Here is a 14,567-nt window from a genome sequence, read left to right as displayed (position 1 = left end):
AAAGGTCACAAAATTGTGCAAGTGATTACAGTAAAAAAGCCAAAACTGCAAAAAAGTGACACTCTGCCAGGGATGTAAGGTGGAACAACGAATGCTGAAACCACGCATGCCTGAACAACGCGGTCGGAACAATGACTGCATTGTTACCACGAATGTCTTTGCCACGCATGCCTTTACAGCGATTTTTCATTGTAAAGCATACCTGGTAAAGGCATGTGTGGGAATGGCATGCGTGGTTCTATCATGCGACCCCCCACCTATTCTAAGGCTTAGAAGTACCCCACCCCTAATACTAAAACTACCCGACCCCACCAACCTTAAAGCAAAACTACCCCAGACACCTCCCATCCACCCTGAGCCCTAAACCCTTCCCGACCTCACCCACCCACCCTAAAAACAACCGACCCTCCTACTCTGCCCCTGAAAACTAAAATACATCGACCCCCCATCACCCCTAAAAAACAAACTACCCCGGTCCCCAAATACCAATCTATCTGATCCCCCACCCCAAAAAACAAACTACCCCGATCCCCCCACCCCCAAAAACACTAACTACCATGCCCCCCACCCCAAAAACCAAACTACCCCACCTCCAAAAACCAAACTACCCCGACCCCCCACCCCCAAAAACACTAACTACCCTGACCCCCAACCCCCAAAAATTAAACTACCCCGATACCCACACCCACACTACCAAAAAGCGAACTACCCCATCCCCCACCCCACCCCCAAAAACCAAACTACCCAACCCAAAAAACAAACTATCACAATCCCCCACCCCCCAAAAACCAAACTACCCCAACCCCCAACCCCCAACCCCAAAAAACAAACTACCTCGAACCCCTACTCCCACCCCCAAAAACCAAACTACCCAGACTCTCCACCCCCAAAAACCTAACTACCCCGATCCCCCACCCCCAAAAAAACTACTACCTGATTCCCCACCCCCAAAAACAAAAGTACCCGGAACCCCCACCCCAAAACAAACTACCCTGACCTCCCACCCTGCCCCTAAAAACAGAACTGCCTGATCCCCTACCCCAAAAACCAGAACTTCTCCAATTCCCCCACCCACACCTAAAAAAACAAACTACCCCGTCCTACCCCCCAACCCAAGCCCCTACAAACTGCCATCCCAAACCTGCCCAAGCCCCACTTACCTGACCGCGTCCTATCCCGATGCAGTCTCCCTTTTTCTCTGCCTTAACCACGCATGTGCGTTGTTCAGCACAGACGTGGTTAAGGCAGAGAAAATGGGAGTCATTGTTCACCCAAGCGTGGTTCCTCTTGCGTGAACAACATAGTCATTGTTCCGGACTCGTTGTTTCGGATGTTCCCCTTCTGCCAGACCACTGATACAGAAGAAATGAAAAAGCCACCTCCAATGAAATTAAACTGATTTTTTAAAGTAGGCAAAAGAAAGGGAAGTATTTATACTTTATTTAACTTACACTTTAATTTCTTAAACAAAAGAGTTATTATAACATTTCTATTAAATTTACTTAAATATAGCTAAAAGCAATGGATCTAAACCAAATATGCAAGATTTAAAAAATAACATCACTCCAAAAAGCCAAGATCAGTGACAAAAATGACTAAAAAACCATGTATAGTGCAAGAATGTACCTAAAATAAAATAAACCCATATATATATATATATATATGTATATATATATATATATATATATATACATAAAAAATTATCCTTATGTTCAAGGAAAGCCCGGACATCTCCAATGTGCTGTGAATTCATGTAATTAATTGGAAATTATATTTAAATATATGGCTATATGGCTGTAGGACAGTTTGGGTTGTTGTGATACATGTTGCTTAATAGCGAAGTGTATTTGGGATCTATAGTAGGCTCGTAATGGTAGTACATAATATAATAATTGAAACATGATCTGTTTGCCATTTGAGATGTATTTTTTATGGGTGTTCCCTTTAGAATGAAATTATGCTATGTTCATTTGGGATTAAAGTTTAGCCCACTGGGGCTTGATTGTGACTGTGCTACTTAAGGGATTAGATCAACAGGGAATGTTTGTGGTTTGATGAAATTGAAATACGGTCCCTTTAGATTTTTAATATAATGAATGTTGTATGTTTACAAAATGATTGAAATATTTATATTGGATGTTACAGATACAGGTGCCTGATAGATAACTGCAGCATGTCATGGACAACTATGTTTAAAGATGGCCGCCATCGTCTAGGCTATAATGATGGTATGTGTATTTATGTCAATCATTTGCGTTTGATGCTATTTAAAGATGTCTATTTCCAACCCACTCCATTTGTGAGCAAGGCTACGGCCGAAACGCGTCAGAGTGGAGATCCATTTTTCAATTTTTCCAATGAATTGTTATTGATCGTACCATTCTCTGGTGCTGTTTTAATCAATTTAGGGGCATATTTAAGTGCCCCTAGCGCCATACTAACACCACATTAGGATCATTTTTTTAAGCTGATGTGGTGTTGGAAGGCCAAAAAGGCTGCTCCATATTTACAAAGTGGCTCAATGCATGCACTGTGCCACTTTGTACCCCTTTGCGCTACATTATGCCTGCACCAGGCATAATGTATGTAAAGGGGCCGTTACCCTGGTTGGGGTGGCCAATAAAATAGCACAAAAAAATCTAAGAGATTTGTTTGCATAATTTTTTTCAGCACTTTAAACGCCTGCTCAGAGCAGGCGTTAAAAGGAGGCTTCCATTAGATACAATTGGCCTCTGGGTGCTTTGCAGGATTAGCGTGAGCATTTTTTACGCTAATCCTGCAAAGTGCCAGACAAACATCAAAAATTCTGATGCTAGTCCCCTAACTACTGACATGGTGTGCCGTATTTTACATAAGGCCCACACACGGTAGTGTTAGGGAGGGCGCTGAGGAGTGCAAGAAAAGTGGCGCTGCACTTTTCTTAAATATGCCCCTTATTCTCTTGGATTTGTTTTTTGAAGTCCCTTGATAGTTGTACATAAATCTGTTTCTTCATTTAAACCCATATTTTTAATGTACTATTTGGTGTCTATTAGTAGTATGGCACCAGCTTTATTGGCCTTTTTTCATCATTAATTCATGGTTCTATGCTAACTGCTCTATTTCTTTAGTTCGTCTCTATTGCAATTGTGTGTTTTTTCTGGGGGTTATACATATGTTTTCAAGGTCTTTAATAACTGTTAAAAAAAATCCCTATAGCTCTATTGGTAACCAGCGCCTCTTGTGCACCTTTAGGTTTTGATTAGATTTTGGCCTCTTTGGGAGATAGTTGTAGGGAAAAGAAATTGCCACTTCATTTCCTCACACATTTATAAAGCTTTATATTTCTGTCAAACAGATTACTATCCTGCATCAGTAAAATAACAAATTGTAGCATACTCAAGGTTCTGACATTTATTGGTCTAGATGACAGATTCACTACTAGGAGGTTCTGTTTTTTGTTTATGACAGACTTTAGAATGACAGACGTGATAAGAGACACGTGACTGATCAAGCTGGAGATCTGTTTCTTGGTGCACCTCAGCCATGTTGCTTCCTGTTTACTCTGCTGGACATGAAGACAGCCATGTTCTGGGAGAGAATTGTGAACAAACTACAGCAAACTATGGGGCAGATGTAAGAACCCCTAGCGCCTCCTCGCACCACATTAGAATTATTTTTTTATGCTAATGTGGCCCAACGAGACCAAAATTGCAGAGGCAAATTTACAAAATGGTGCAATGCATGCATTGCGCCACTTTGTAACCCTTTACGCTACATTATGCCTGCGCCAGGCATAATGTATGCAAAGTGGGCATTCCCCGTTAGGGGGGCCAAAAATGGCACAAAGAAATCTAGGAGATTTCTTTGTGTCATTGTTTTGGGCACTTTTAACACCTGCTCAGACCAGGCGTTAAAAGGAGGCACACCATTGCTTACAAGGGCCTCAATGGGCTTTGCAGGATTAGCGTCAAAATTTTTTAAGCTAATCCTGCAAAGCTCTGAACTAGCTCCAAAAATGATGACGCAAGTTCCCTAACTACCGCCATGGTGCACTGTATATTAATTACGGCGCGCATGTTGGCATGAGGAGGAGTGCTAGGAAGCACTGAAAAGTGGTGATGCACTGGGTGCAGCGCCACTTTTCAGAAATGTATTTCCAAGGTCTGATGAATGGATAGGTATATACATAGAAATGGATTTATACCCTCTTGATTAGTTACTCTATTTCATTTCTGAAATTGGGTTATTTAATGTCTTTACCCCAGTGAGTATTTATTCAACAAATGACGCTCCCCAACAATGGGATAGATTGATCCCAAAATGCGCTGGGAATATTGAATGAACTGGCCATACCGAACACATCATAAATTATAATGAACTAAGCATTCATGCATAGGTAAGGGGATAATAATTGAGGAAGAATAAAGAATCCATACATTTTTGATAAAGTGTCCTGATTTTCGATCATAGAAATAATTAATGTAGCAGCTGCAGGCTTTTGGCTAATATGTATTTTTGGAAGAGGAGGGCAGAGGATATACTACACAGCACAGATGATCTGCCATTTAGTAAGAAAAAAAGAAGTCTCTCACTGCCATATGGAAGCATGGCCTCTACCATAAGTCAATAAAAACAGTAGTCATCCTCCCTCACCCTCAGTGATTTTGGCTTGCAGAATTTTGAAAACATTAATTGCAGTACCACTGCCACATCCGCTCATGGTCTGAATCACCGAACATTTCAGGTGATCCAAAAATGTAGCAGTCTAGGTACAGAGGCAGAACACGTTCTAGGTCTCACCTACAGACAGCTTTAACTTTCTGTTAGCAACAGATCTATTTTCTCCAATATGGATTTAGAGTGGACTATGTGTCTGTCTTTTTGGTCATCTCTCAATTGCCTTCTTGTATAACTCAGTCCCCTGCTATTGGTTCGATGACATTCCTCTCTGTTCCTGTGTTTGTGCCACTCATGGAGCTATTTGGTCTCACTGTATTTTGATAAGATAATTTGTAAACTTCCACTGCTAGCGTTGGGTCCAAGCAGTGCCTGATGAATTCTTTTCTTGTTTTCTCTATGTCTCTTCCTGCTCCCATGCTCCTTTTACTTGCCACCCACTCTCATCATTAAAAGAATTACACTTCCCCAAGTGCCAGCTTCTCTTTCCCCTGCCCCTCAAGCTCCTAGCAATGCCTTCCTTTGCATGGGTGGACAACCATTTTACACTAACTGTTACACCATTCCAAAGTGGCCAAGCATATGTCAGCACACACACACAATTGGTGGTAATTTAGAATAGCTTTTTTTATCTTTTAAGAAAATAAGAAATCATAAACACATGGACACGTGTGGTGGCCATCTTTGGATGTTTTTTTTCTTTGAGAAAAAATAATTCCAAAATGCTGCATTTGCTATCTTGGGAAAAAAAACATGCATTGACATATCCAGTAGGGCTGCACCCTTGTCTAAAAGGCGAGACCTATTGGCTTTGCCAATGCTTCTTCCTCTTTTTTTTAATATCAGAGATTAGATAAATTTTATCATTACTGAATTTGACAAAAAGGGCAATAACTTACTGCTATGGCATCTCATCTTGCCACATTATGGGATCTTGAGCCAGGTGGTACCTTGAGCTATGGAATCCTTATCGAGATGGAATTTGGTGTGGTGTGCTGGGAAGGTTGGAACGATCTGGAGTGGTTACGCAGACTGCTAACACTCATATCTGGAGAAACGTGTGATTACCTATTGTATCAATAAATCTTCTTCTAAACTTACCAGATCTGGCAAGTGTTATCTTCTTAAAACTGGCAACAAACTCCAGTGACCGCCCAGGATCTTAAAGAAAGAACCTATGTCTAGTGGGCTAACCTTAAGCACATCTAAGGTCTTCACAGCAGCCGCAGCAGTCGCACGTTGGCAGAAAGGCTCCAGCCGTTGGGGAAAGTGCGCCGTCACTTTGGGAGATGAGCAGCTGTATCAAGTGTTGCTGCAGAGTGAAGGCACAAATGGTCATGTGATGGATGCGTTTGGATGAGTCTGAAACACTCCTGGACACGCCCAATTGTCCGGAAAGTCAGCAGTACGGGGAGTTGCCAAGGAGTATGACACGCACAACAGTCCTGGAAAGCAACAGTTGCTGGGGAGTGAAGGATGACATGCCTATGTGTTGTAGTAGGTGGGTGTGCCTGAAAGACGCTAAGACATGCCCAACAGCCCCAAGTAAAGTAGGGTGCCATATTAACTGGGGGCAGAACCAAGATTCTTTGAGTCTCAGCGCTTTTGGGCACCTTCTTTGCTGTGGTTGTAAATTCCTTTAACAAGTAAATGACCTGCGACATGCCCAATGGTTCCAGGTGAAGTAAGATGCCATATTAACTGGGGGAAAACCCAACTGAACACAATGTTCAGAAGTTTTGGGGCACCATATTTGTTAAGGTTTCTGAAGACTTCAGAATTATGTACTTTTTATCGGCTGTCTTGTAGTGATTATCAGCTCAGCTTAGCTCATCAGGAAACAAGTGTCTTACTCTCTAAACAATCTTTGCTGGATATCCCCAGGCAAACAAGGTACCTCCTTGACATCTGTCCCTACTTATATAAACCTCATGTGGTAGTGAGGAGGTGACTAATAACTAACAATGTTAATCAACGTTAGCAAGAATATATTGACAATTTGGGGAACATTGTGTATTCAGCATTGTGGCATCTAACATGTTGCAACCACTGCAGTTGAGATGGCTGATCCAATCTTACCATTAAAACAATGGAAACAGTTATTTGACTCATACTTATTGGCTATTGCTGGTGAGAAATTATCTGTGGTTAGGAAGAAAGATGTCCTGCTTCACAACCATGTGATGGAAGGTAGAAACATTTCGGAAAGCCTGGAGGAAATTCAATGAGAAATTACAGAAGATGACCCTACCAATGTTTTTGGGATGTCAGTTTGTATGTTGGATTGGCCTTTTGGATCACAACTTAATGTGATTTTGGAAAGACACAATTTTGTCATGCAAGTTCAAGGGAAAAGAGTAAAGATTTGGAGCTATGTAGCATCTTTGAAAACAATGGTGCGTACTTGTGACTTTGAAAACCTCACTGATTAGAGATCAGTTGGTGAGGTGCACCAATAATCAGGGGGTACAGGAGAAACATCTGACAAGGAATCCAAACTTGAAGGAAGCCATTGCCATTATTGAAGGCATGGAGAACACAGAAATGTGGGTATGTGAGATGAGAGACTGTAAGAATGGCACTGATGTTATGACTAATATGGTTAGAAAGTTTGAGTGTGTGGATATTGATGCAGATTGTGTACAGAAAGTGACAGAGGAAAGTAAGGAGGGTAAATGGAAGGAAAATAAGGAGCAGCATCCCAAATGTTATTGTTGTGAACTGAAGGTCACTTGTCAAACAGTCAAGGATGTTTTGCCTGATTTTCTACCTGTACAAAATGTTGAAAAAGAGACACTAAGCCTGGGTGTGTTGTGGTGGTGTTATCAAAAGTGCAGTGGGGAGTAGTGCTGAAGAGAAGAGAAAGATGGTGATGAGCATTCTCAAGGATGACTTGGTTGATGAGTAACCATTATCTATGCCTCAATGTAAGGTGGAAATTGGTGGAAAAACTGTCATGGTGTTATCAGACCCTGGATCGCCCTACACAATGATTGGTCACAAAAAAACTGTTATTTGAGAGCCATGATCCAAGGGCTTTGCGAAAGAATCTACCATAGGGCAAATTTCTTAGACTGAGAAGAAATGTTAGTTCCATCAATGATTTTGATGAGCAAGCCAGAACATTGAGTAAGAACCAAAGTGAGTGAAATTATTCAGTAGCTATTGTTAAGAGAGCCAAGAAAAGGGCTTGTAACAATCACAGGGATGCCCTACTGGAAGCTGTTGATAAACCAATCAGTGACATCATTACCTGTGTGACTACATTCACACCAAAGTCCATTTTATTAAATGCATTATCAATAAACACTGGAGAACATTAGATGCAGGCTCTATACATTGCCACGTCCCTGCTCTGCCTTCAGACGGACTCAAAATCGAAAAGATATTTTAGTACATATGAGACCACGTAATAGGCAGCTCTCCCTACAAACAACCTTGTGGGACCTTCTGCCGGTGACAGGACATTACCCATATGGTTTATTTGGAGTCTGCTACCTCACCCAACACACTAAAGAGATTACGCTGAATTCCGATTTTATCTAGAGACAAAAGACACACACAAACTGTAACACTAAAAACTACATTTATGTCATAACCTGCCCCAGTGATCTCCACTATATAGGGTTGACCACGAGAATGGCAAAGATCAGGATGATGGAGCAATATCCGCTGCAGACTTGATACAATCAAAATGAGCAGACACTTCTCTAGCTGTGAGAATTCACCTGATGACTTGAGATGGACAATTTAGGAAGCCAACCCACAATGGAACAGGGCTAACTTGTTAAGAAAAGAACAACAATGGATTTTCCGTCTTGCCACAAATGAACGGGGCCTTAACGACGATATCCCGTGGTGGGACGTATGACCACACACATAGTGACAATGGTGTGAAATATGTCCCACACACATATTGGCAATCTGTGTTGTATGAATGACTTTTGGGTCACCCGCCCACAGACTAGACAACTTGTCCGAGAAGTAGAGGGGGTCTTTGTTTATAACTGACATTTATGGCACACCTAGATTCTGCTTAGTGACATGTCCACACAAGATATTGCCTATCAGAGGGCATCAGGGCTTTTGTTCTATATTTCCTGAACAATTCGCATCTATGGCATTTTAGGGAGCTGCCCAATTGTTGTGCCTGTGCGCACCACACTGTTGATGTCATTTTTGATAAACTACGGTACTTGGCATCTTCAGTTTCACAGCTGACATCTTCCTGATTGATGTTTGCCAATAGGGATGCTCCCTGCCCAGCTCGAGTTCTGAATTATGTAAGGACAACATACAGTATTTGAACATGGCCACTAGCAACTCACACTAACCAATATTCTACTTGTGGGTTGACCACATTCCTGTATTATGAACTTACCTACTTAAAGATGGCTGCCATTGGAAATATAAATGTTGTTTTATTGTGGTCTAATAATAGGTATGCATCTTACTTCCTTCTTAGTTGTAAATAGTATACGGGCGATATATACGTATGTGGCTATGGCCTTCTGAAATGCCCCCAAATTAACATTCTTTTCGTAGGTAGTAGTTATCCCTGAATTACAATTTCACCCACTCTTAGAGTGCCATCACTGAATTTATGAAAGTTTGGTTCCACCTCTTTTAGTTAGAGGTGGGAACCCAGTTGTATTCATTGCACCTGGCGGCGGATATCCTGATTAGACCGGTCTTTAAAAGCGGACCACCTCCCACACTGCGCTATTGTGTTATGCGTGATGAGTGTGCTCTGTGCATAAGCCATAGACCTCCTGGGACACTACTCATTCAGAAACCCTGGACATTCCTGGCTATAAATAGAACTCCCATCCGAGAGATATTGTTTCAGTACCATAATGGACAGCATGCTAACATAAGGTGACATGCGCTGTGTGGATTATCTTGTAATCTCATATCTTCCTCCCTTTCCTTTTTAATTTTTTCTCTTTCAGGTTGGACATCCACACTTGCCAGAAGTTTCTAAATGGTACTATCAAATTATTTTAATTTTCTAAGACTGAATATTAATAAAGGTCACTTGTTACACTTCTAGTGGTAACCATTAGCGTACCACCCCGCTGACATTTGTAGTTCGTAGCTAGGGAACTTTTATTCACTTGTGATCCTGAAGAAGCCCCATGGATCAGATTTTCCTGGACCGCCAGGTGCAAAACATGTCGACCTTTACTCACTTTTGACTTTTATGGCTACGTGGGTTCCTTACCTTCTCAAAGTAGCCCTCAATTACTTTTTGGTGGCTTTTTTAATGCCTTGAGGAGTACCATGTAATTAAATTACTTTTTGGAACCCCTAGACTGTTTTAGTTATTCACTTCTCCTTTCACTTACATTTAGTTCTGTATATTTTACCTCATATTTTTAGACGCCCTCACACTTATAGGCTTCACAATATGTTGTCTAATAAAAGGACCCCGCTAAAGTGACCCTTCTTAGGGCCTGTAGGACATTGCAGCGTCGGTCCTGCGAGGAGCAGCCCAATGATGAAGCATGACATCCCTTTTGGGATATGTGAGGGCACCAATAATTAAGGGAGCAATTTCCCTACTGTTTGACCTGAGTGAGTGTGTATCCTTCTAGGATCTTCTCTGTTAGGAACAGTATCACTTCATTTTTGAATAATTATTGTACAGAGTCAGGGTGCTGGATCTTTTCGGCTCTTGGTCCCCCTCTCTCTCTCTATCTTGAGTTTTGTTTGGTGACAAAAATTGGGAAACCATATTTGGAGATGAAGCCATAGAGTTGTGTCCTCTGGATATTCACCATGTGGATTATGGAGGATGTCAAGATTGATGTCATTGGTTTTTCAGTGATGGAGATTCGGTTTGAAGACAGAGAGACGTGGGGAAGATGTAAATTGCAATGTGCTGAGACAATTTGTTTGGATGGAGTTATCAGGGTGATATAGGTATAACATTGAATCCCAGCTCACCACAGTGTGTGTGTGAAGCTTGTGTCAAGTGGTGAAACACATTGGCTCTCATGGAAGAGTTCCCTAGCATGTTTGGTGAAAATGTGGGAATGGTCAAACATTTTGAACACAAGACCATCCTGAAACAAAGTGCTACTCCATGTACATATAAGGTAAGAAAGGTAGCTCACTTGATGTTGCAACTGCTTAAGGGGAAGCTTCAAAACCTGCTGGATAGTGGGGTAATTAAAGAGATTGAGTCGTCATATGGCTTGTCCCTGTAGTTCTGGTACCTAAGGATGGAGACGAAAATATCAGGATGTGTGTGGCTCCTTGAGGGTTGAATAAACATATATGGGTGGATCAGAAACCGTTACCTAACACCTCCAAAACATTGGCTTTAATAAAGGATGTGCAACTTTTCAGTGTGATTGCTCTCTCCTCGGGCTACCACCAGATTTCGCTACACCCAGAGTCAAGGCATCTCACAGCATTTGTAACTTCTCTAAGGGCTTACAGGTTCAAACAGGGGCCTTTTGGTTTAGCATCAGTGGCAGCATGCTTCCAAAGAGTGATGGAGTGCATCTTAGAAGGACTTCCCAAAGTGTTGTTCTTCTAGGATGACATTTTGGTTTATGGGAAAGATCAGAAAGAATATGATTATGGTCTCATTCTCAAAAAGGAGAAGTGCAAATTCAGAGTAACAGTGTAATATATCTTGGTCACACTTCGTCTAGTGAAGGGGGAGCCTGAAACTAGATTTAGCCAAAGGAATAGTAGAGGCACCTGCACCCTTCAACAAGAACCAAGTCTGATCTTTCCTTCGGTTGGCAGAATTTTGTTCTACGTTCATTGCTAATTTTGCCAGTTTTTTGTTGCCTTTGAGATTATTTCTGAAGAAAAATTTGAAATTTGAATGGACGAGTAAGTTGTGAGAAACACTAGTCAACCTAGCACATGATGGGCACTTGGGAAGGAACCTAACTAAGTCTAGACTTAGAGAATGGAATTGGTGGCCTAGAATGATTACAATGTTGAATTGGTGGTTAAGGAATGCATGCTTGTTGTGTGCTCAAAATGACAAAAAACAAATTAGTGCGCAAGGCACCTCTGGCACGGTTCCTTGCCAGCCACGGACGAAATTAAGTTTTGCTACTTTATGACCGCTTGAATTATTGACTCCCAGTGAGTGTTTTGTACTTTTATTGGTAGTCTACACATTCAAGTGGGTAGGAATCAAGGGCCATATGTACGAACACTTTTACCCCATAGACACAGAATGGGTAAAAACCTTTGCTACATCTGGCCCCAAGTGTGTGCCCAGAATGGATTCTGGTGTATTCATAGAATTCTTGAAGGATGAGATCCCTTGTGAAGGTGTCCCTTAGACCTTGATAACCAATAATGGGGTACAGTTGATCTCTCAGGAAATTTGTGAATTTTTGTCTGGTTTGTCATTGAAATATAATGAAACAGCATTGTATTCACCACAATCCAATGGACTACCGGAGAGGATAACCATATTAGTGAAGAGTTGCGCTTAAAAGCAGGGGCAGGAAGTTACCTTTAAAAGAGGTTTTACATGAGACATGGTGGGCACACCGTAATTCGCTGAATCGTATCACTGGTGAAGCTCCTTTCTTTTAGCATAAAAGCAGAAGACAATTCTTGAAACTCAGTCCTGCGTGGTTGAACTTAGGTGGACTTAACAGAAGTTCTACCACATTTTCTCAAGGTGAGCACAATGTCAGGAGGAAATGGTATCAGCAGAGATATAAGTCTAGGTATGATAACAAGAATGCAGTGAAATACATCATGCAGTCAGTAGGAGACAAGGTGATGGTGCTGAGGCCAGCTTATGTGAAAAGGGGGTGGTCGAAGTTCGTTGGTCCCTTCATAATTAGCAAATTATGAGATAATATACATGTACTTGATTCTGGTGACGTATGGAATATGTCCAGGCTGGTGAGATGCAATGGGAAGTGTATCCCGGTTATCTCAGATGAGACATAACTTTCTGTAAGTTATTGTGACTGTAACTCCGAAAGACCTTCAAGAGAGGTCAAAAGAAAACCATTCTGGCACAGTTATTTCCTAGTGTGAGTCCAAATGAAGGTTGTCTTTAGATGAATTCCTTGGTGTATATCTTTGTATTATTCCGTGTAATTGCAAGAATTTGATTATGTTTTGCTGTTTCATTCAAGTGTAGCATTTTATGATGTTTTATTTCTTTTCCATTCAAAGTGTTAATGTTTTCCTATTCTTTTTTACTTTACATGCTCTGTAAGGGGGTAAGATGTGCTATGGCATCTCGTGCTGCCACATTATGGTATCTCGAGCCATGTGGTAGCTTGAGTATTGCAATCCTTAAGGGGATGGAACTTGGCGTGGTGTGCTGGGAAGGTTGGAATGATCAAGAGAGGTTATACGCAGATCGCTAACGGCAGAGGCTGGAGCAACTGGGGGTTAACTACTGTACCAATACTTCTTCTTATAAGCTTACCAGATCTGGCAAGCGCTCTCTTAACACTTACCAAACCAAGACATGCTGCGGCGCCAATCGGGCCCAATGAAGTCGGTCCCGAGGGCACATGTGGAAAGAAAAGAAAAATAAAAACAAACATAAATAAAGAAGGAAGAAAGTCTGAAATGGAACAGAGTAGACAGGAAAGAAGATAGAATGAAAGATCTGAGGAAAGTGTGTTTTTTTTTTCTTTTATGGAAGAGAAAGACTAACAGGTATTAAAAAAGGAGAATAAGCAAAGGACGTTCTTAGACGTTTAGAGGAATACCGAGACACAAGAGCGAAGAGAGACGCTGTCCTGCAGCAGAGAATGGTCATTGTTCTACAGGCAAGAACAGACAGCACCAATGCTTAATTTGTGCTTGTTGTTTCCGGTGCTGAGCACCAGCACTTATTGTTGAGGGCCTGCACTTATTCTTTTTCCCCAAGCATTTGCTGCGAGCAAAAGACACATATGGGAAGGACGGAGGAAGAGAAAAACGAAAAAGCATCACAATGGGAGAACGCAGAAAGCTGCAAAAGTGAGCCGAAGGGCCAGGGAGTGGCTTTAAATGGATTGAAGAGGTCCAAGATGGCTTCAGGATTAAGATGCCTCAGTATTTCGTGTTCCCACATATAGTTGCAGCATACCCATGTTTAAGAGGAGGGCTTTGAGCACCGGCACGTTTATATTTACAAATGAAGCACTGGACAGCACACATGTGTAAAAGACAGTTGCAAAACCTGGAGGAAGATTAGCAGCCTAGGAGAAGAGAAAGACACAAGCTGGTAGCACCTATTACATCAGCTGTAGCTGTAGCTGCAAGCCCTGACACAAGCGAAGACCAAGAGCTGATCAAAAGACTTCAGTAACACACCAGTCCTAATACTGGGCTCATCTCCACTTTTATAAACTATGCATCCAGGTCTCGGGATTCCAGGTTCAAAGCTGATATGTATGGGTGATTTACCTGGGGTAAAAAATCTTTACAAATGTGAAAATAAGCATTGGCAAAGCCAGTATATCGCGCCTAAACAAACGCTATTGGCTTTGGCAATGTGTTTTTGCCATGTGTCGTAGACTGGATTTGTTGGAGTAGAGTGTCATAGACAGGGGTAGGGGAAGTAGTGTCAGAGTGTCGTAGAGTTCAGTGTCGTAGAGTGATATAGAACAAGTGGCTTAGAGTAGAGTGGTGTGGAGTGAAATAGGGTGTAGAGGTTTGAGGAAGTGGGTTGGGTTGGAGTAGATTGGGGTTGATTGGATTGGGTAGAGTAGGTTGGATTGCATGGAGTGAGGGGGATTGAGTGGGTGGTCTGGATAGGTTAGATTGGAGCAGGTGGATTGAAATGTGTTGAGGTGGAATGGAATGGGGTGAAATGGATTGGTTTGGGTGGGTGGATTGGATTGGAGTGATAGGAAGGGGCTGGCGTGGGGTGGACTGGATTAGAGTGGGATGAATTAGAGTGAAGTGGGGTG

Source organism: Pleurodeles waltl, chromosome 6 (assembly GCF_031143425.1).
Source record: "Pleurodeles waltl isolate 20211129_DDA chromosome 6, aPleWal1.hap1.20221129, whole genome shotgun sequence".
Taxonomy (NCBI): domain Eukaryota; kingdom Metazoa; phylum Chordata; class Amphibia; order Caudata; family Salamandridae; genus Pleurodeles; species Pleurodeles waltl.
Note: the sequence above shows the minus strand (reverse complement) of the source record.